This window comes from Cryptomeria japonica, chromosome 9 (genome assembly GCF_030272615.1).
Source record: "Cryptomeria japonica chromosome 9, Sugi_1.0, whole genome shotgun sequence".
NCBI lineage: Eukaryota > Viridiplantae > Streptophyta > Pinopsida > Cupressales > Cupressaceae > Cryptomeria > Cryptomeria japonica.
Window position 1 is genome coordinate 594,709,623 of NC_081413.1, and position 20,874 is coordinate 594,730,496.

Below are 20,874 nucleotides of genomic sequence, written 5' to 3' on the forward strand. Positions count from 1 at the left end.
TAAAAATTGCTTACAACTCTAATCTCTCAACTCTATTCTCTATTTTTCTATTGACTCTTCTATTATAAATGAAATGAAAAAATGGGGGTATAAATAGCATCCCCAATTACAATGAAAGGTCCAGATTGAAAGTAAATCAACGGACAAGATCATGACACCTAAACCCTAATTAGGGTTTGTTACAAATGACCTCCTTTTTACTGAACAACATTAAATACATAGCCAAATATTAAATTTGGCACAAAAATCTAGGAGGTATCAGCCAATGAGAAATAAGATGTCATGTCATCTGTAACAACCTTTCATCTAGAATCTTATTCCCTTTCCAATTCTCTTTCTTAGCATATGCAATGAATTTTGTCACGATTCCTTCGATTTCTGTGCTTGGAATCTCGGGAAGATTCTTGATACTCTCTTCTAAATGGATAACCTGATCAAATGCATCTAGAAGAGCTGTGTCCCAAGTGGGTTCAAGTTCCTTAGTTCTATCAATTAGGAGCATGGTGGCATACATCTGATCATACTGCTCATCTGTAACATCTGCGTCCTTGCGAAAGATGATCTTGATCCTATCTTCAAATTCTTGTAAATCCACATCTGTCTCGACCTCGATCCTTCTGCCAGGAATGGTACGAAGTACCTCAAATACTCTGTCCTGGATCGGATTGATCACCTCCTCAACTTGACCACATCTAATACTGATGTCCTCAAAGAGAACACTCTTTATATGGAGTAAGGTTGACCACTGAAACAAACTGTGAGAATCGCCTTCCAAGATCTTCTCTTGTGCTAAAATTCTTCTGGATGTATGTCTTATAACTTTCAAGACAGGAATGACAACGTCCTTGGTATGGGCAAATGCAGCTACTGTTGCCATCAATCTGTGGATTATCTCAAGAACTTGGATAGCCTGGTGGGTGATCTTCGACATCCTTGTAATAAACTCAATGGCCACCGTGTGAGATCTATCCATCCAATTACATGTACGCTGGACCATATTCCTGAATCTTTCTGCTTCATTGATTGATTGAAGGGGTAATGCCTGCAATGGTGATCTAACTGGATCCTGACGTCCCAAAGGTTCATTGATGTGACTGAAATATGTTCTCCATGCACCGACCTCTTTCTCAAGCTTTCTATTCTTTTCCACTTCTTCTCTAAATTTATCCTTCAATGCCTCAAATGTGTCGGTGGCATCATCTAAAGTCTGCTCTGCTGTGAATGGTCCTAACTCAATAGTCTGTATATGATAGTCTTCTGCTAGGATCTCACCCTCATATTTGTCTGCTGCCGGTGTAGCTATCTGCAGTTTTCTAGATCCAGTCTCATCTCGAATCATCTTGGACATCCTTATAGCCTTCTTTTCCTCTGTTGTCATATGTGAACGTCCCACGAGGCTCTCTAAATCAATTGCACTGTCTTCATCCTCAATTACGATCACCTTAGTCAATCTTTCCTTCAACCAATCTGGGATATTTGATCTTGTCTCTTGAACTTGAATTTCTTTATGTACTATTTCTTCTTGTCTGGGAGGAGATGTTACTTCATTATCATTATCTAAATCATAGTCTTGAAGAGATCCATCGGATGAAACATGCTGTGCCTGTTCTTCCTCCTGTCTGTCATTCTGTACCATCGATTCCATGGATTCTTCCACTCGAACTGTTCTATCTTCTGGCCTGGAAGAAGTACCTGGTATTTGATCTTTGTTAGCACCTTGCTTTTTCTTGGAAGGCTCTTTCTTTTCTGATCTTTCCTTTCTCTTTGAACCTCTCGAATGGAGATTGCCCTCACTGGCACATCGAAGGTTACCTTCACCTGAATTCCTAGGATTAGGATTGCCTTCACTAACACTGGCTCCACCTTCGGCTGGCTTTTCTTCCAAAGTAAAAGACATGGCTATGCCTTGTTCTCTCAACTTCTGATGTTGAATGTCTACCCATCTGCGAGTACAAGACAAGACTGGTGCCATCAATTCATCTAAATCCACGGCCTCGGGCTCATTCCAATTCAAACTAATTGTTTTGCTCTCTCTATCATATGAAGATTGGATGTGCCTGCCGTTGTCCTGAGCTTGGTCGGCTACTCTGTAAATCTTACATTTCCTGATGAAATCCAAAGGCAACCTAGAATGTATCTTACGTTTCACTTCGAGATCATCTAGGAGATTCATCATAAAATCTTCAATCTGGTACTCATGTCTAAATCTTCTACCGACTGTCTCCTCTAAATGTCCATGAGGATCAAAACTATTCCTCCAAGCAAAAGATGAAAAAGGATACAAGGCTAACTCCCTCTCTGCGTCATCCATGGCTGAGACATTGGGACATACCTCAACTGAATTACCCAAAATAATAGGTACCTGAACTCCATTCTGATGTCGGTGTCTGAATGCCTTCACATATGCTGCCAACTGCCTTGTTACTTCAAGTAACACAATCCTGTCTGTCGGGTATCTCGGCAACATGTATGGAGGTAAAGGACATCCATACACTCTAATGTAAGTGAACTTGGGAAACTGAATGAACCAAGCACCGTACCTCTTGATTAACTCCTGGGCATCCTGAGATAATCTGTTGTGAATCCCTCCTTGCAACGTCCTTGTGATGTTCATCGTGAAAGTATCATTGATTAACTTGTAGTTCTTCCCTGGTGGATGATGCAAGTGGGTATAGGATTCACAAACTCTGACCTCGCCGGGTCCTCTTCCAATCACTCCTCTGTGAGGTAGTCCTGCGTACTCAACGCTCCTGATTAAGGCATAGATGACATATGAACTCATGTGGAAGGACTTAGTAGCCCTGAGTCTTCTCAACTGTACGTCTAAGCAATGGCTAATTATCCTAGCCCAATGTATTGTACCCTTCCCTTGAACAATCACCTGGATGAAATAAAACATCCATTTCTCAAAATAGAAGGCATGAGGTGCTCCTGTAACTCTGTTGAGCATGGTAATCAAATCTCTGTACTCCTCTTGGAAATCGATCCGGTGTGGTGTGTTCGGTACTTTGCTCAGACGGGGACGACTCTTGAGTAGCCAGTTCTTGTTGATTATGCTTAGACAAGCATCTGGATCATCATCGTACACTGATCTGGCTCCTTCAATGCTCTTGTATATCATGTCCCTGTGCTCTGGAAGATGGAAGGCTTCACTTATGGCTTCCTCTGAAAGGTACGCCAAAATGTTTCCCTCATTGGACACAATTGTCCTGGACTGTGGATTGTAATGACGGGCACACTCGATCATCAACTCGTGACACTGAATGGCTGGAGGAAAACCGGCCGCCTTAATGATGCCACTTTCTATTATTCTCCGGGCGACAGGTGATGGCTTGCCGATGTAAGGGACCTCTCGGAACTTCTTCGTGCTAAAGTTCCCCAAGTTTGTATCTCCAATGTTGCTCCACTTGGACACGATCTTGGTCTCCACTTCTTCAGTCTTCTGATCTTCTTTCATGAGAGCCGAGCGACTGGTGGATGCTCCCGCCTTTGGGGTTGCCATACCTATACAACATTTCATTATAAGAAATAGATTTTGCAATAAATAACGTAGATAAGAGAGATAGATTTTAGGAAACCTCATGATAAGTCCCTAGAGTTATCATTTCCTAAAATACAACGATTGAGCTAAGAGATTTAAAATTCAAAATTTGAAATATGACGATGAATGAATAAAACGATAATAATTAAATCGCCATACCTCGATAGAGAGCTAACTCTAGAATGCAAAAACAAAATTTGCCTAGGCAAAATTGAGGTATAAAGATAATCTTCAATATGATCCCCTCAAATTTGATTTCGCCACTTCTGGAGGGAATGTGATCTTCAATTATCACCTTGGACGTGGTCTCAAATGGATCTTCAAATTCGCTCTTGGTGTGGTCTTCGAATTCGCACCACCTTTGATCTTCAATGCAATTCGCACCTCTTTAAACACACCTCGCACGCCTCACACCACCTTGGGAATGTCTACGCCACCTTTGGTTTGAAGTCGCACCACCTTTGGAATGTCTAAGCGCGCCACCCTTGGTCTTCAATGCAATTCGTACCACCTTTGGAGTGTCTTCGCCACCTTGGATAAATGAAACTCGTACTATATTCGCCTCTTGTCAACTCGCATAAAGGAAGGTAAAATAATGATGTAGAAATGATAACTTTTACCCCCCTTATATAGCGCTTGCATCCTTTACCCCTTAGGCCGACTTAATAAAAATAAAACCATTTTTTAAATGATTTGCAATGACATAACAAGGCCGACCTCCATATATGAGCGCTCAAATCGATTTTTTATTAATTAAATAATTAACTATTAATGCCTTGCGTTTTTAAATTGTAAATTTCGATTTTTAAATAAGGCAAAAATAATTGATAAATGTTTAACGCCACATTAAATGCCAATAAAAAATGGATTTTCAATTTTTAAATTGATTTAGCATTTAAAGAAAATTCGAATTGCCTTAATTTGGCGCCAAAATTTGAAAATAAAGGGACGTACCTCATCGCTCTGGTCCCTTGGAGAGGGACAGGAGCGATCCATGATTTTTGGCATGATTCTTGCGTTTTCAACATTCAACCCCTTCATTTCCACGTCCCAAATCGATCATCTGGTGGTCCTTCGAACTTGAATTTCTTCCTTGTGCGAGCAAGTGCATCCCATGACCATTATCGCCCTGGTCCCTTGGAGAGGGACAGGAGCGATCTCCATGTTTTCACATTCACCTTGCATCTTTGACCTTCGAAATATCATTGCTCGTGTCCTTTGCGTTTATTTCCATTGGCTTTCATTATGTGTTTGGATGCATTAAAGGGACCATCGCCCTTGTCCCTTGGAGAGGGACAGGAGCGATCCATCATTTCTCCTTGATCTTGGCGACTTTTAAACTTCGATCTCCTTTGCAATGTCCTTCAAACGTTGTCCTTCGCATTTCCTATCCTCATTTCGCCTTGATCTTTGAAGGAACGTGAGTGTTTTGATAGGATCGCCTTGGTCCTTGTCCAAAGGACAGGAGCGATGGGAGACTTTTACCTTGATTAGCAATGTTTGGACGTTAAAAACTTTTGCAAATTGTCTTCAAACGATGTCCTGGAGCATATGTAACCTTGTGTATCTTTGTCTTTATGTAAATCTTGCATGGATTAATCTAATATATCAATATCGCTCTAGTCCCTTCCTGAGGGACAGGAGCGAAGTTCATCATAACATGCTTGTTCTTGTTTGTACCAACTTGCAATCATCTTCATTGCGTGGAATAATGTCCTTTCGACCCTCTTGGTAACTTGAAACTTGTTTGCCTTTTGAAATTTACGCCATTATGTAGATATCGCTTTGGTCCCTTGGAGAGGGACAGGAGCGATCTAGGTCTTTAGAGTGCAAATCCTTCCATGTGATGACCTTTGCAACGTTGCGCTTGATGGAAATGCCTTGAAATGTCCTCGCCACCCTTCGTCCTGGCTTGGATCGGCCTTGAACCTTGGAGGGACGACCTTGAACTTTGGAGGAACGTATCATCACCATTGTATCGCCCTGGTCCCTTGGAGAGGGACAGGAGCGATCCTTCCCTTGTGACTTTCATCTTACTTTGCCATGCTCTAAGTTTATATTCAACGGATTCGTCCTTCTTTACTCTATCCGCCCATGCCTTGACATTGTTTGTAATTTTGCAAAAAAGGCAATTATATCAAAAATCGCTCTGGTCCCTTCCTGAGGGACAGGAGCGAACTAGGCATTTAGCATTGGTATGGACGTCCCAAAAATCTTCAATTTATATTCAATGCATTCATCTCATGTTCTCCTTCGTTTTTGAACGTAAACTTGCCTTGACCCTTGTCTGGATTTTGCAAAATGGAGGAAATCGCTCTGGTCCCTAGGAGAGGGACGAGAGCTACAAGGTACCTCGCCCTGGTCCCTTGGAGAGGGACAGGAGCGATTTAGTCAATATAGGTCATTTTCCTTCGTTTTTTGCATCTCAAATTATATTCATTTGGCAAAGTATCTTCCTTCGGACGTCCTCAAATCATTAAGTTTTCAAAATCTTGCAAGGACAAGATGAAATTTGAATTGTAGCTCCGGTCCTTCACTGAGGGACAGGGGCGATTTTCCTCCTGGAGACATTTCTGTGCTCATGAAAATCTTCAATTTATATTCAAATGAAAGATCTTGTCGTTCTCTATCACTTCAAACGTAAAATTTGTCTGGACTCTGCAAGGACAATAAGATATTTGAAATTGAGCTCCCGTCCTTCACTGAGGGACAGGAGCGATTTTGCTCCTACAGGCCAAAATAACAAGATTTTTCACATTTTAACACTTCACGAGGCGAAAACAAATCAATTCCAATGCCCAGGATCAAACTTCAAAAAAGTCAAAATTTGGTCAAAATATTCAGTCAGACAAAAATTCATATTGACGGTCAGCATTTAGACAAGTTTAAGCTCTGCATGAACATTCCAATTGAAAATTAGACCATTTTGGCGAATTCATTGCATTTAAAATTTGCATTCTAGAAAAGAAGCTCAAAAAGCTCTCAAAAGTGACTGGATTTTGGCTTGAAAAGGCAATATTTAAAACCCTAAGGCTTGGCCCTAAATCCAGACAACTAACTAACTAACAAAACCCTAAAAACGAAAGCGAAAACGAGCAAAAAACAAACAAAAAGAGGGGGTCCCCATTTGCGATGGGGCGATGTGTGAAATGGTCACAACACACAGCTCCCACCAAAAGTGCCAAATATGTCTAGAATACGAACATTGAAAGAAGAGATGAGAGACACTCTCTTCACTTTTACAACACAACACACACATCGAGGGGATCTGAAAACCACGCTTACATAAATTATCCCAGGTGACGCACCGGTTATGGACCACAAGCCACATGAAAAAATTACATTTTGGCCAAGAGAACTTATACCAAACTTGCTTCCACCAAGGGACTTGAATGTCCCCAAAAGTCCGCCGCACCAACTCAACATAGCCAATAGAAACAGAAAACTTTCCAGACAGATCATTACTTGCCCAAGCCAAAACATCATTCCCTGCCAAGGTGGTGCACTCACGAGCCTCAAGAATTTGAGTCAGCTCTTTTCTATCTTCCGCACAACCTCCAAGCGGCCATTTAGAAGGATTTTTCCAATGAAAACGAGCCACCAGCCCTCCATTATGAGCCATCTTATAATGATCGACAGTATCCCAGCGAGCAGCAGTAAACATATCAGAAAGGGACTAAAGATGAGGATGAGTAGAAAGGATAGGAGGATGACCATCCCAGGAATCCAGCCAAAAAAGAGCTTGAGACCCTGTATGACAGATCCAAAAGAGCCCATTCTTAACTAACTGAGCTCCCAACTTCAAAGTATTCCAGATCATAGAACCACGACCCTCCACAGGAAAGAAAGGAACATCAAACACATTAACATTTGGAAGATACTTATGGGTGAGAATACAAGCCCAAAGTTGATTCTAACTAGTGCACCAGTGCCAATATAACTTAGCAGCAAGAGCTTGTTAGAATTTTCACAAAGGGAGATTGTTGGCATTTCTGTAAGTTTGTTGGTATGAGGATATTGAGAAGGTTGTTGGAGATTGTTGATATAACTGTCTTAATAATATTATTTTGTCATTGATGTCAAGCAATTGATCTTCTGATTCAGTATGATGTTGCCATATCTTAATGAGTATGTTTTGACAAGTATAAAGATGTCGGTAAGTGACACGGAATGAATGTAATAATGAAGGGGAGTAATAAGTTATTCAATGGGCAACTATTACCGAGTTGGACAATGATGAGATCATGTTGTTTTGATTGTTTTGATATCCTACATATGTTGTTGATTATAAGTTTAATACTATACTATGTCACTGAGCAAAGAACCTAGTCAGTAAACCCTAAGGTTATCGATATCGTTTAAAGAAGGCAGAATGTCTACCGAGTGAAGTTCAATATTTACCGAGTAAAACCGAGTTATAATAGATCGCATTGGATGAATAAAAGCATTATTCAATGAAGGATGCTGATGAGCTGGAGATGAATAAATGATTGGTATGCCGCGCAAGAAGTTTGTTGAGGATCGACGACATGGAAAATCAAGAGGAAGATCTACAGCACAGATTGAACCGCAATAACCTAGCACAAGTTCCAAGGAAGGAATGCAAGTTTCAAGGCGAGGTAAAACATTTTTCAGATCGAAGGATACATTGAACCTAGTCAAGTTTGAAGATCTGATGGCTAAAATTGATCATGGAAAATGTGATCAAGGAGATTAAGCAGTTAGAAATTGTTTACAAATAAGGAATTGTTGATGAACAATGCATGCGAGCAAATGTACGCACAATGATGCTACAGTAATGTTTACCGAGCACAGAAGCTTGAAGATCTGATTGAAGAACAGATTGAGAAGCCCAGCAAGCCCAACAAGGGACAAGATAAGTCATATGACAAGATTGTTTTGAGCAAATAGAATCTGCTTTAGCATTTCAGATGTGAAGTTGCAGATATATTTTATTACTGTTGTTTATTTTGTAAGTGACAGGAAATCTCTTAACCGAGTGGACTTAACAGTCTTATTTGTAAACCCTCTAGCAAGGTAACATTCTAAATGAGTGTTTGAAATCCTTTGACAAGGTCACTTCTAACAAAGTGTAAGACTCTAACAAGTCTGAGAGAAATCCCTTAACCGGGTCACATCTAGCAATGTGTTTGTAATCTTTAACAGGATTAGCTTTTAACCGAGCATACTCTAGAAGGGTATATTTCTTAGTGGGTCCGAAATCCCACAATGGTTTTTCCCTATTTGGGTTTCCACGTTAAATCTGGTGTTAAATATGTTATGATGTCTTAAGTGTATCTGTTTATGAGTTTGAATGATTTATAGTTATAGTTGCATATCAGCGAAGGTTACCGAGGTTGAATCTGATAAATATATTGCATTGTGAGTTTTTATGATTCACCCCCCCCCCCCCCCTCTCATCTTAACTAACAGAGCTTGCCTATTTACAATAGCAGAACGTAAACCAAGTCCACCCTCATTCTTAGGCCTACTACACACAGTGTCCCACTTAACAAGGCTCCATTTAGCAATTGACAAAGTCCCACTTCAAAGAAATTACCAAGAGAGAGAATCAAATTCCTTAAGGAAATACATGGGAGCAACTTGAGCAAAACATTTGTAAATAGGCAAAGCTTGAATAACAGATTTTAAATGAGTCAATATGGCAGCAGTAGATAGCCACCGGTGAGTCCAATGATTAACCTTCTAACGCAACTTGTCAAGAAGAATCTGCCAGGAAGACCTGGGGTGTCTTCCAACAGTAAGAGGAATACCCAAATAAACAAAGGGAAGAGACCCAACCTGAAACCGCAAAATATCAGCAATCCGCCTCTGAATGGCCGGAGGAGTATTAAAAAAGAAGATGGAAGATTTATGCTCATTGACTTTCTGACCAGAAGCAACAAGGTAAGTATCCAAGGCATGCCGAAAAGATGCAGTATCATCTACAAATTGGAGATGTGAGATCTGTGGCAAGCCATTGCCCCATTGCCAACCATGAATAAGGCCCTAAGAAGCACGAAACATAAGAAAGGGACCCAAACCCTCGGCCATAATAATGAACAAGTAAGGCAAAAGAGGATCCCCTTGACGAAGACCACGAGAAACCCCTCACAATAACCGAGAAAGACGAAGACGTAACACAACTCATAGTCCAATTCACCCACTCTATGCTAAAACCAAAGACTAAAAGAATTTTCTGAAGAAAACTCCACTTAACTTTGTCATATGCTTTGGCCATATCCAATTTGATGAAGATAGCATGCTCCTTTGAGGTCGCCATAGAGTGAATAACCTCGGAAGCCACCACCACCCCATCCAGAATTTGTTTACCAACCACAAAACCCCCTTGTTCCTCAGAGGTCACAAGAGGAAGACAATTTTTGAGCCTCTCTGCAATCAGCTTAGTGATAATCTTATATACCACATTACAGAGAGCAATCGGGCGAAAAAACTCAAGTTTATCAGCACCATCCTGTTTTGGAATGAGAATCAAGAAAGTAGAATTCAAAGCTCGGAGCATCTGCTTACAACGAAGAGATTCCCGAACCACCTCCAATAAATCCAGATTAATAATATCCCAAAACTCTTGAAAAAATTCAACAGGAAAACCATCTAGGCCTGGAGCTTTACCTTTGTTCATTCCGAACACAACATCCTCTAACTCAGGAAAAGAAATCGAACGAATGAGAGAGGCATTCATAGCATCGGTCACCAGAGAGGGAATACACGAGAGAATCAAATGCTCCTCGTCCACAGCAGGTGGGGAATCTTCAGTACAAAGATCAGAGTAGTAATGACGACCCTCCCGAGACATAGCTAACAGAGAAAAAATCTGAAGCCCTTCTGAGGTAACCAAAAAGGAAATATACCCCTTATTACGACGAACCTGAACCGAGTGGTGAAAAAAAGCAGAATTCCTATCCCCTTCCTGAAGCCAATCAACTCGAACCTTTTGTTTCCAAAAAATCTCCTCACGAAACTCCCACTCCTCCACATTGCGCACAACTTGGGATTCGGCTTTTCCAAGAGCATTCGAGAAACCATTAATCCTGAGTTACCATGAACCTTACAAACATGAAAAATTTTAGGAAAAAACATGATTCTCCTATGTTGGTGTAGGCACATTTCAGATTGAAAAGATAATCTTAAGCAGCAACAACAAAAAGGAAAAGGAAAAGGAAAAAGAAAAAGAGTGCAAATTTTGACAGAAATCTAAAAGTAAATGAATTCACAATTGCCAGCGATATATTCAAAGCATGTCAACTGTTTTAATAAAATGTCTCAAATAGATGCTTCCTCAAGGACTACAATGATTGCAGGGTATGCACAAAATGGATTTGTCATAAGCGATTTAAAATCCTTTGAGCAAATGCAATACGCAGGTGTAAAGCCAAATTCTACAATTTGCCAGAATCCTCCCTGCTTGCTCGCCAAAATGGGAGCTTTGAGACAGAGTATGGACATCCATTAAAGCATAAAGGATAGAGAATTTTTGTCCGATGCAATTACAACCGCCCTGGTATACGTGTATCCAAAATGTGGAAGCATATACCAGGCACGTGAATTCTTCGATAGAACGCATCAAAGGGATGCGATCTCATGGATTGCAATGATCGCAGGATATGCAACAAATCAAATTTATTTGAAAGTTCTCTGAAACTTGAAAGTAAATGCAACTGGTGTTGAGTTTAAAGACCAGATAGAATATTTACATAACATTAAATAGCAAAATAAAAACAGAGATAATCAGAAGATAGACACAACATAACGAATTATGTAGTTCACCATTAAAAAATACATCCAATAAAAAAAGGGCAATATCTTTTATTCAAAAGATTGCAAGGAAATGAAGAGGTAATTTAGACTTCACACATCCAACAATCTCCCACTTAAAATCCAACCAATATAACCACAGATAATGATGTCCACTCTTAATGTCATATTACAACAAAGCCGAGAAGCTTTGTAAAACTTTAGCTTCTCCAAGCCAGGCTTTAAATCTCAAAGCAATTTTAGAATTATCCACGTTTGTCTTCTGACGCAAGACGGACTCAATGTCTTTTCATATCAACTTCATAAAGTTTATTACTTCACTCCAACTTATCAAAGCTCTCTTGTGAACTGACCCAAACATTAATTTTCATAACATTCTTTATCTGATCGACATTAAGATTCATTTCCTTAGACCTCTTGACCTTTGCAAACCTGAGAACTCTCCACTGAACATCATACTCATTGATGTCACTAGCACCTTGTAACAGATACTTGGATCTATCTCCGAATTTATGAACCAGATTCAAACAAGGCAAAAATTGATATTATAGCAGAAGTGTACTTCTTTACATGAACAAAGCAATCTATGATTCCAACATTCTTCTTTAATCCACTACTTTCAATAACCTCAAATTTGAGGTCTCTAGTTATCTAATTCGTTAGACCACTTACAGTGTATTTTTGTGAACACCTTTTATGTGTAACCCTCACTTTAAGACCCTTCAATGTTTCCTCGACCTTTTCTCTGTCAGGATCACAGTGGTTACACGACATAATATTCCAATCAAAATATCCCACGACATAATAACCCATTCGAAATAACTCATGTAAAAAACAACCCATGTCACTATGGCTCAAGGTAAAAATAATTCCTAGTAATAATAACCCATTGACAGGATATCCCCATAAGATTATTAAAGAAAGAAAACAAAATTTGCAAATTACATGTATGTTGCCGGAAAAAACTTTATTATTCAAATTTTCAATTACAATGTCGAATTATAAGCGATACCTCTTAAATAATCTAAAAATGTTACCGTTGTCATAACCATCACCCAGTTTTTCAAGTCTTTCTTTGAGTTCATGGTATTTTTTCTTTGAGATCACGATATTTTTTCTTGCTGATTTGTGGTGAGGTGGAGCTCATCTCCTCGTCCTTGACTGATGGTTGCATTAATTTCGACATCTATATCACTGGAAGGAGGGAACGTAAAGCTACGGATTTCTGCATGTGAAGAAAAAAATAAAAGAAACAACACAACAGAAGTAGAGCAGGGCGGGTAGATGCTGACAGAGTTTGGCCATCTGAATATCTGCTATGCAGGATTTTACATGACATTTTTCTAGTAGCCCTAACTATATATATATATATATATATATTAAACATAGGGTCTTAGATGGCACATAGAATTTGTCAAGGTACTCGCGTGCGCCTATGGAGAATGAAAACTTCGTTGCGGGAGAATGGTTCCTTTTCTTTTATTCATTTTATTTGTACTTTATCGATGGTTATAACTTAATCATTAAGAAATAACTACAATTGAGTTGTTTTGGGTCGAGGATAATTTAATGTAGAGTTATTGTTAATCATCAAGAAATAACCACGATTGAGTTGTTTTGGGTCCAAGATAATTTAACGTAGAGTTATTGTGAATATGATATATTATTATTCTGGGATGCTTTGTTGTTATACCGATCGCAGTCGTTGCAAATTACACAACATTTCTGCCGCAAGTAATCAACTAACCAAATCTTTCGGGGAAAAAAATTTCCCACTTGAAATTGATTTTCCTTCCCTTTCTCACTGCCATACTTGATGGCATTCAACAATTCAGCTCGGCCTGAAGGAGTTTGAAGTTGATGCTCAGTGATTAACCCTTGTTCTCCACTAAAATTTTCGGTTGCAGGCTATATAATTTTCTCTACTTTTTGTTCTATGGGTTGATCCAGCCATAAAGGAGCTGCTGGAGTGCCTAAGTTGACAGATGCAGAGACAACACTTGATATGGTTACAGTCTATGAAACCACATCTTGCATCAGATTCTCGTTCTCCCCTATCTTCTTACATTCTATGGCTCCAATTCTTCAGATTACATGAAACATTCCAGAAGCATCATTTGGCGTCAAATTCCCCCTAGCATCGAAAAGATCCATATCTCCAACCCTTCTTCCATCAGGCATTTCATTCTAACAACTCGGCTCAAATGCTCTGTAGCATCATGATGACCTACAATACCGACCTGCCTTACAGGAATAACACACAGTTTGACCAAAATCAAAGCCCCGAGAGTCGCCACAGCGACCTCTTTGTTGCATTTGACACCCAATCCAACATGGTCGTTAAAGATGTTGAATCGCGTATTTGCCCTGCCCTCATTGGATTCTGCACGGGTATGATTTTTATGACCTTGTCCTTCAGCTGGGGGCCAAGCATTGCTTCCAGGATTTAGTGTTCAGTCAGGGAGAGCGAAGAGAGGTAGATCTGTTTAAGAGACCACATCTTTTGAATTTTCTCTAACATTGCACTGTTTCAGTGCACTATTTGAATCATGTGGTGTCGACTTTTCCTTATCAATTGATTCACTTTCACTCTCCTCATCCTCCTCGGAAGAATCCTTCTCTTCTCCCACCACCTCCTTGCTTCTCCATGTACCTATGCCTACAACCCTGTTGCACACACTTTCAGAGATATGTTAAGTCTCTTGTTCAAACAAACTTGACATAATTTATTCATTAAAAATTACATCTCGGCTTCGTGTAATTTGTTTCGAAACAGGATCCCACAGTCTGTAGCCACATTTCTAATCTCCATATCCGACAAAGACACACTGTTTCGACTTCACATGAAGCTGCTTCCTCTTTTCCTATGGAATGTGAACAAAAGCTTCACAACCAAACACCTGCATATGATTGTATGAAATCTTCTTTCTCGGTCATTCCTCCTCAACAACTTCAAAATTTAACCGAGAGGATGGACCTCAGTTAATTAAATGCACCGCTATATGTACTGCTCTGTCTAAAATTCTTTTCCCAAGCCTGCATTTGAGAGCATGCTACGAGCTCTCTCCAAAATCATCCTGTTCAAACTCTCCATTTCACTATTTTCTTGTGGAAGAACAATTTTTTAATACCATTCTTTTCATAAAATTGGTCAAATTCTATGGAACAGAATTCAACACCGTTATCCATTTTCAGACAATTTTGTTTCTGATTTAATTTTCCACGAGTTTTTTTGAAAACCTTAAACTTGCCAAATAATTCAATCTTCCTATTTAACATATAAACCCAAACCTTCTTAATACAATCATCTAGAAAAGTAACAAAATAGTTAGACCCATCAATTGAAGTTACTTCTATTGGACCAAATATAACCAAATTGTGCAAAATCTCAAGGCCTTTTTGGTTCATATGACCAAGCCTCTTGTCCAAAATTGTATCACTCTTCAAAATTGCCATTGCAGCTCCCCCCTTCAGCATGACTTTCTAGCACACACAAACTGTGATTTACTGCCCCTAGCAATTACCAAGGCTCCTTTTGTCATTTTCTATCTACTTGATTCGAAAGTGACTACATCCTTGAGAAATTAATTGCTCAACTGAAATCAATATTTTTTTGAGTTGAGGGACATATGTCTAACATCCCATAACAGCAAGCACTCCCATTTTTCAGTTTTAACAAAATATCCCTTTTGTCAACAATATCACAAGATTTTGCATCACCAAGATAAACTTCACCAAAATTACCACTTACCACTTTGATAGTTTTTGAAATACACCCTACATGAAGTGGCATAAAATGATGCTCTCGAAACAAGCACCCAAACATCTATTGTGGATTCTCTTATAATTAAAATAAGAGCACCTATCTTCATATGCTGCATTTGCTTCATTTTCTTTTGGCTCATTTTCAGCCTTCTTGATGACCAGCGATTTCTTTTGATGTGGCCTTGCTTGCCAAAATATCAGCAACCACTATCTTTACTTCTTGACTTCGATCTTTTGCTGGATTTTGATCTTCCTCTGTGGTTATTTCGTGCACTTTCTTGGGATCTCCCCCTATTGTTAAATACCAAAGCCTCTCTGGATGAAGTATCTTGATGTTTTCTTTTCATGTCTTTGTTGAGAAGAATTGCATCAAACTTCAACATGCCTTCCTTTTCATCGGATCCTTTTCTTTTGGATACCAAGTTACTAATTGTCATAAGCACTCCTTCCCAACTATCAAAAAGAGAACACAAAAGCAAGATGACTCTAATTTCTTCTTCAAAATTAATATCTACAGAAATTAATTGACTGATCAAGGTATTAAATTCAGTCAAGTGGTTGGAAATATTTCTACCTTCCTTCATCTTCAAATTCAATAATCTCTTTATTAAGAAACTCTATTAGTTACTAATTGTCATAAGCACTCCTTCCCAACTATCAAAAAAAGAACACAAAAACAAGATGACTCTAATTTCTTCTTCAAAATTAATATCTACAGAAATTAATTGACTGATCAAGGTATTAAATTCAGTCAGGTGGTTGGAAAAATTTCTACCTTCCTTCATCTTCAAATTCAATAATCTCTTCATTAAGAAACTCTATTAGTTACCAAAGCCCTCTCATACATGTCACACGATCGATTCCAGATATCTTTTGCTATCTTCTCTGTTGCAACATTGAACAAAACATTGTTCAAGGGAAAGAGAGAGGATAGTAGATTCTGCAACCTTCTTGTCCAAAACATCTCAATCACATCCCAATCCCCATCAGACATTTTTTCAGGCTTCTTTGACTTTCCCTCGATGCAATTGAGAGATCTTTTTGAGTTAGGAGGGTTTGTAGTTGTAGCTTCTATATTCTAAAATTTTTTACCACAGAATTTTTCAGCTCTCCACTTATCCACCTCTTCCATCTCCATGTTACTTTCCACAACTTCTATTTGATTTTGGTATCAACTGTTGAGTTTAAAAAGAAAATAGAATATTTAGATAACACCAAACAGCAAAATAAAAATAGAGACAATCAGAAGATAGACACAGCACAACGAATTGTGTGGTTCATCATTAAAAATTACACCTACAGGAAAGCAGGGCAACATATTCTATTCATTGTTACTGCAAAATACATAGTCGACACGCATCATTTATACAAATGTTTAACTCTCCACATATGAAAAGAGAGAAAAAAACAATGAGACAAAGAAAAGATGAATGATCAAATGACCATTAGACTTCACGCATCCAACAACTGTCGGATGTAAACCAAACTCGAAATCCTTTGCCAGCATCCTCACTTTCTACTCTAAAATAGGAGTTTTAGAAATGGGTATGGACATCCATCAAACATTAATGGAAGGGGGAATACACTAGTTTTAATGAGGCAAGAATTAGGCAAAACATTTCTTTCCAAATCAGACTCAAATTTCCTCCAATTATTTTGTACAGGACACTGTATTTATTCCACGCTAGTTGATTGCACTCCACGGTGGAATCAGCCAGGAGTGCAATCAGCCTGCACCTTCCATGTTGATCGTTAAAATTTTAGGTAGAAATTTTTGTGGAATGAACTTTACTCTCATTCATTTGCTCCCACAATCTGATTTGAAATGTAGTCTCAGCCACCGTACACATCCTCTATGTTTCAAATTCCTTTCCAATTCAAGTATTGGTCAAACTTGTAACGATACCAGGGATGAAAGAGAACATCGATACAGAGATTCTTAATTATAATATAACTGAAAAACTGGAGAAGAAATTTGAAATGAACTTGCAACTTTATGAATGATTCAAGATTGATTATATAAATAAGAATATAGAATAGAGTTGAAGTATTGTTGTGATCTTAACCTTGATTGCAACCAACAATCACATTTCCATTGTGACTGCCATATAGTGAGAATTGAAATATGCAAGATCATCCTGAAAAGGCTTTAAGCATTCTTGTGTAAACCGTGTTTCAAAAACTTTGACCGGCCAAAATTTGTATGCAATAACTTTCCTTCTCAAAATAGCACCTAACATTTAGTTGGAAATGATGAACAGCAGCAATAATTTTTGAAAAGTAAACAAGTGTCAATCATCAAATTTGTTTGCAAACCAATTGCTTCTCGCTTGAATCTTGATTGAAATAATTTGGCAACGAACGTTGTAGTGTTACTGTAACAAAATGAAAAATGTCTTAAGTCCTTAACTAATCAGTACAATTGTGATCTCTGGAAGGAATCGTCCAAAATGGGAAACAAAAGTTTCCATCCTTAATCTCAAATGTGGAATCCAAAAAGGTCTTAGATTGAAAAAACTGCTCAAATCTGAAAATCAAATGTAAAAAGGATAACTTGAATGACTCCAAAATGAAGATAAGCACCTCCTTGATATACCTTTTTAGATTGAACCCTTGGATTCTATATTTCCTTCTAAGTATTTAAAAATAATTTTAATTTCTTTTTAAATATTTTAAAATATTTTATCTTAATACCAGCTTTTAAAACACATTTTCTTTTAATTGTCTTAATTTGGAGAAAGAAAATGATATGACAACTCACCAGTTGTGAGATTGGGAGAAAATTTATGTTTGTTATTTAATCTTGTCATGTTGAAGCGTTTTCTATTGAGACTCTAACATTTTACTAAAAAAAATGCTAGGAGAAGTTACAATTGCATAAGTGCTAAGAGGGAGATTCAAATTAACTATGAAGAAGAGATTGGCGAACAAAGAAGTAACGCATAGGAGAAATGTCAGCCTACTAAAGGATTGTAGACTTGTAGAAATAGACAGAAGGGGTGAAGATGCTATGAAGATCAACTTCACAAAAACAAAAAAAAAGTGAGATGGCGCTATAGAATAAAGAGATGATGCTGCAAAAAGAAGTTTATGCAACCCAGCAAGAGGAAACATACTAAGAACAAGCAAACAACAAGGCAAACATGAAAGTAGAAGACCACACCTCCAACATGAGTAAAGGCGAGGTGAAACTAAGTTCATGCTAATGTGATAAAAAGGATAAGGAATATATGTTGACGAGAGAGTAAGAGGAGGGACATACAAATAGAGGAGAAGTCCAACTGCTACAGCGTAGAAGCACAAAATGAAAAGTGCGTAAGATAAAGGAAAAGCCAATAAAAAATAGGCAGAAAAAAGATAAGGGAAAATTGGACGAGGAAGAAAAGAGAACACACGAAGGTATCAAAACAATATTAAAAATTAAACACAAGTTGAACTTAAGCAAGAATTAAGTGGACAAAGAAAGAAAGTGAAAACATGTGAGGAGAAAAAGTAAGTAAAGGAGGAAATGGCTAATAAGCAGTCAGAAGAAGGAAACTTAAAAAAGAGTGCAAGACCACTGCACTAAAAGGAAGAAGAATTCAAATTTCAAAAATTGAGGATCTTTAATAAATACCAAAAGTCTTAGGTTGGGATCTTATGGACAGGCCTTCCAAAAAATTTTAGTGGGTGCTGTTGAGATTTTTTAGGAATATTTTAAATCAGGTGGTCTCGTGAATTTTGCTGTGTAGTTTAAGCTTCAAAATTTATGGAAGCCAGTAGTTTGGTTAATTTTATTAGTTTGCATATTCAATTCAAGAGAGTAAATAAATATATAATAATAACAAAACTAATTGATAGTAATTTAAAAAATTCATATGATTGACAAGTGACAAGAAAAAGCTTAAGTTGGTGGGATAACTTCAAGCTAAAAAGTAAAAACTGTTGTTATTAAGAAAAGATCCTAATTAATCCTGAAGCTATTTTATTTTTTTGCTTCATAAAACACCCTACTCCTTCAAAATGGATATTAAGCCCTCTCATAAGATCCTGCCTTAATGTCCCTAACACTCTATTGATCACCTTTAAAATTATGAAAATTTTATCAACCCTTATAATAATATTCTTAAAAAATAAGAAGTTAACCCTTATACCCATTTAATATAAAGTGATAAGAGCTTTACCATGAAGGACTAGTTAATGTAATACAATGACAAATTAAAGTTGAAGTACCATATTTCCACTAGCTAACCAAAAAAACTAGTCCTCTGTTTCTGCTATTATGATCAACTGGTGTGTGGCTCCCCTATATCTGATATCAACTGTTGTGTGGCTATTATAGTCAGTTACTCTCTATTTCATTACTGCTGCTTTGACAGAACTGTGTCCATTCACGTTTTTCTCGTAATGTTTTTAGCTTAATAGAATATTAAAAACCAAATGAATCTAATTTTCTCCACCACAATTGTATGAATCTAAAGCTATGCTGTAAAGGGTATTCAAAGGCATAAAATACAGTGATGATGTTTAAAACCCATTTCCAAAAGTAGCTAAGGGACTGTCAATCTGGATCTGGACACGTTGGGTAACATCATTAGTCCCTTCCTTTTCTTCTGTATAAAATTAAACCTTAACTCTAATTAATATAATACGGTAACCAATAACCAATTCGCCAAACATTTTTCTAGCAGATACATCTTTAATCAGACCCCAAAGAAAAATTAACCTACTTTCCTCCACCGCAGATATGCAGGCTGTAAAGGGTACTGAAAGAAGCATATACAACACATAGACATTGCATAAAAATTGTTCTTTATGTACCTTTTCTAACATCACTAATGCGTTCCTTTTGTTCGATTAAGTCTTCCATTTCCGTTGCTGGTGGTATTGGCGCTGAGTCCACATCCAATTATATCGCTGCTCCAACTGAACAAAATCTCCACTTTTCCAGTCAAACAAACACTATTTCTTAAGGATGAGGAGGGTTTCTCGGGAACGAACTCTGTTTAACCAGATAGTTCTTTTTAATCTGATATTTTAAAAGTGCATTCAATTTAATAGTTAAAAATTAAATTTGAAAATGATTGGTAAGACTAAACATATATATTTAAGTGGTTTGAAAATGATTGGTACGACTAAACATAGATATTTAAGTGGTCCCACCCAATTCTATAAGAGGAGCCCAGTAAAAACAATTTTAAAGGAGGAAACTTCCGCCGCGTGCTCGTGATAACTTTGTTGGATAACATTTGCTACACGTAACAAGAGATGCAGAGCATCATATTCGTGTCATCAGTTTATTATGCCGAAGGCGTGTCTCCTACTATGGAATGTACAGCTTGAATTTTGAAATCAATGGTGGAAACTGTTCAAGAGGCCATGCAAGACGATGCAAACGTGGATTTCCTCTGTTTGTCATTGGCTGGTATGACCTGTAGTGTACGAAACGGCTGGACCAATCGCCCTTTCTTACAGAGCTTCCACGGCTCTTTCTATCTCCATCACCGACGCCCTTTCTTTCTTACCAGACAAAGGGCTTCACCGTACTAAGCGGTTCGTTTAGTGGCATCAAACAAAGCATATTCTTGTATTCCTCCGGACTTAATTTGGAGAAAACACAAGATCCCTTCTAGCAATTTATAACTGGAATACAAACCAGAGCTTGTATTTTCAATGGTGGCTTCGTAGTACTCTCTGTTTCCTATTATAGTCTGTTTAATATTATGTTCAAGTCTCACAATAAAAAAATCTTTATCATAGTAGCAAAATGAAAGCTCATTTATCATGATCATCAAAATATATTTTAAAAGATA

The 20,874-nt window shown here is 38.0% G+C and overlaps 1 protein-coding gene across 2 annotated transcripts in view; it reads right to left on the bottom strand.

Annotated features, from left to right (window-relative positions):
• Window positions 1-20,667, bottom strand: part of LOC131030145 (uncharacterized) — a 46,269-nt gene extending 25,602 nt beyond the window's left edge. For both annotated transcript variants that reach the window (XM_059210954.1, XM_059210955.1), the window contains exon 1: window positions 19,883-20,667. The gene's annotated coding sequence lies outside the window, so the exon portion shown is untranslated. The remainder of the gene's footprint in view (window positions 1-19,882) is intronic.
• Between the last annotated feature and the right edge of the window lie 207 nt (window positions 20,668-20,874).